Genomic DNA, 3,536 nt, shown 5'->3' with positions numbered 1-3,536 from the left:
ACTATCATTTCATTTCATTTCCCCTCTCCTTCGCCCTGTCTGTTTATTCGTCTCCTTCTTCTCCCTTCCAGTCCGTCCATCTCCTCCCCCCCTCCCCCGTTACCTATGTCCATCTCCTCCTTCCTACCTAGCGAGTTTTTACAGTGGTTGGCACACGAGACTCGGAATCGGGAGGATGGCGTTTCAAATTCCCGTCCGGCCATCCAGATGTAGGTTTCCGGGTGATTTCCATAAATCACTTCAGACAAATGCCAGGATTGTACCACTGAAAAGTGCACGGCCCATTTCCTTCCCCATTCTCTCGTAAATGGAGCTTGTGTTCCGTTTCTAATGATGGTGCTGTCGACGGGACGTTAAACTCTTATCTTCTCCCATTCCTTCCTTCATCTCCCACTTCCCCTCTCTGCCCGTCCATATCCTTCTCCTTCCTTCTCTGTCCGTCACCACGTTATCAGTATCACGTTGGTGGTTCTTACCCCCACAGTATTTCTTTCCGTACAGTATGTAATATATGTACCATGATTGGTTGAAATCGATCCAGAGGTTTAGGATTATCTTTTTACCTCCGACTTCGTCCGCATTTGCACATGTTACGTATATTTAATATATTTCGCATATATTTGTACAAATATTTCACGTGTATTTGTAGTGAATTTCGCGCTACAGGTTCGTTTGCATGCAGCTCAATATTTATGACGTCATATCTCCTGCACAACCTGTCGTATAGTGACTTAAATTTACAAAAACATTCAGATGCATATATGAATCCTGGTTAGGAAATGTGTAGCGCGTAAAGTTAGTAGTAAATAAGTAATAATTAAAACGTCATGCATTTGGAATTTTTTGCGTGAATACAGAAATTGTAGTAAATGATGAACCATTTTCCTTACATCATCTTGTAGAGTATGTCAGCGATAAAAAGTTTCGTGAAGGTTTGTTGCAAGATTTTTTGTAAGTCACTAAGTGCTCTCATTCTCAAATACTGGATGAATATAGTCTGCCTATTTGTCTTCGTGAGCTACGCTTCTTTTACCCCCGTCCACATCCCTTTGAGAGGTAGATGGTTATCCCCACAGTGCTTCTTTACAGACAGTAAGTGTTATGTTTACCAATTTTTACTGAACTCGATCCAGTGAATCCAGTGTCAAGGAGGAGGTGTGGCTCGTACATACATTTTTATGATATGTATGGATATGGATTGTGATATGAGTCCATACCTCTCCTGGGTACACCTTGTAGTCCAATATCTGATTTCGGAATCTCTGTCCGACCATTATGTAATCTAGCTAGAATCTTCCCGTATCTACATGCGTTATCCAAGTACACTTCCCCGTCTTGTGATTTTTGGATAATATATTCGCTATTACTAGCTGAAATTTACTTATCCAACTACCAATTTGATATTCTCCCATTACTCTTGTTTATGTTTCTTCTGCTTCTACCGCGTTCCAATCCCCGCTATTATTAAGTTATCATTTCCTTTTACGTACTGAATTACTCGTTAATATCCTGATATATTTTCTCTGTCTCTTCATATTCTGCGTATGACGTCGGCATGTGCACCCGTCGGAATTGGTTTGCTGTCGATTTTGATGAGAACAATTTTCACTGAACTGTTGCAGTAACTTACCCTCTGCCCTACTTTCCTATTCATAGCGAATACTGATTCTGTTATACCATTATCTTCTGTTGTTAATATTCGTCTGACGTGAAGTCTTTATCTTCCATTTCACTTCACTGATACCCACTATATCTGAGCATTTGCATGTTCCTTTTCAGATTTTCAACTATCTCTATCTCGTTCGAATTTCTGACTTCCACGCTCCGTCTCCTGATGCGTTATCCATTCATTGGTTGTTCCCAATGGTTACCTCTGCCTTGGCAGTCTCTTCCCGGAGATCCAAATGGGGGACTAATCCGGAATCTTTTGCCAATGGAGAGATCATCACGTCCCTTTATCCTGATTCTTCCGCCTTTCTGGGGCAGTTTCCCACCTCAGTGACTAGAGGTTGCCCTAATATTCTGTCCGCAACGCCGAACCCTTTGACAAGGCTGTTGGCAGAACGATCGTAACTCATTATACCAAGAATATTCGGCTGCAATTTCTGATGATTTTTATTCAAAATTTAAGCAATGACTGCGTTTGAACCTGAGATCTAAGACGTTTTGACCACTAGTTAATGACAGGATTACTGGTTCACGTGTATAGTACGCCAAACTTCCACCGATTTAAAAATTCGTGCCCGGGACCATGTAGATAATATGTATACCTCCTCATCCATTCACCACATCATCCAAGAGGCGAATTAAGACCTCTCTCACTTAATCATCAGTGTTATTGTTGCTGTTGTAGTTGCTGTTGTGGTCTTTAAGTCCGAGGACTGGTTTGATGCGGCTCTCCGCGCTGCTCTGTCTTACCCAAGCCTCCGCATCTCCGAATAACTACTGCAACCTATGTCGATTAGAACCTGCTTACTATATTCGTCTCTTGGACTTCGACTTCGCATCCCAAACTTATCAGAAATAGTAAAATGATGATTCTTTGATGTCTCAGAACGTGTCCTACGAACTAATTCCTTCTTTTAGTCAAGTTACTCCACAAATGTATTTTTTCCCCAATTCCGTTCAGTACTTCCTTATTAGTTACGCCATCTACCCGCTAAAGGTCAACATTCTTCTGTAACATCACATTTAAAAAGTTTCAGTTCTCTTCTTGTCTGAACCGCCAGTCTACATTTTATATCCTCTCTACTTTGGGTATAATCAATTATTTTATTATTCAAATTTCTGAAGTCTTCTGTTACTTTCAGTGTCTCATTCTGTAATCTAATTCCCTAAGCATCACCTGATTTAGTTCAACAACATTCCATTCCACTTGATTTGATATTGTTGATGTCTATCTAATATCGCCCTTTCAGGACTCTGTCCATTCCGTTCAAATGCTCTTCCAAACCCTTTGCTGTCTCTGACAGAATTACTATGCCATCGGAACACCCCAAAATGTTTATTTGTTTTCCATCCTTCCTTCTCCAAATTTTTCTTTCGTTTCCTTTCCCACTTGTTAAATGCACGGATTAGGTAACATCAGGGATAAGCTAAAACAATTTCCCACGTCCCTTCTCAAGTGCTGCTTTCCTTTCGTGCCCATCATCTCGTGTGTAACTGCCATATCGTTTGTGTACAACCTGTATATAATCTTTCGCTCCCTATGCTTCATCCCTGTTCCCTTCAGAATTGCAAACAATGAATTCCCGTCGACATTCACAAAAGCTTCCCCTGAGTCTACAAGTATTTTAAACGTAAGTACCTCGTTTTTTAAATCTTTATTGTAAAATAAGTCGTAGTTTCAGTATTGTCTGGCAAGTTGCTACATTTCTCCGGAACTCAAACGGAACTTTCCCGAGATCGTCTTTCACCGGGTGTTACATTCTTCTGTAAAAAAATTATATTAGTATTTTGCAACCGTGACTCATTAAACTGTTCGTACAATAATATTAATTCTTGTCAGCATTTTACTTTGGAACAGTAGATATTAT

The sequence above is a fragment of the Schistocerca piceifrons genome, chromosome 1, assembly GCF_021461385.2.
Source record: "Schistocerca piceifrons isolate TAMUIC-IGC-003096 chromosome 1, iqSchPice1.1, whole genome shotgun sequence".
In the NCBI taxonomy this organism is placed as follows: Eukaryota; Metazoa; Arthropoda; class Insecta; order Orthoptera; family Acrididae; genus Schistocerca; species Schistocerca piceifrons.
This window is presented reverse-complemented; position numbering follows the sequence as displayed.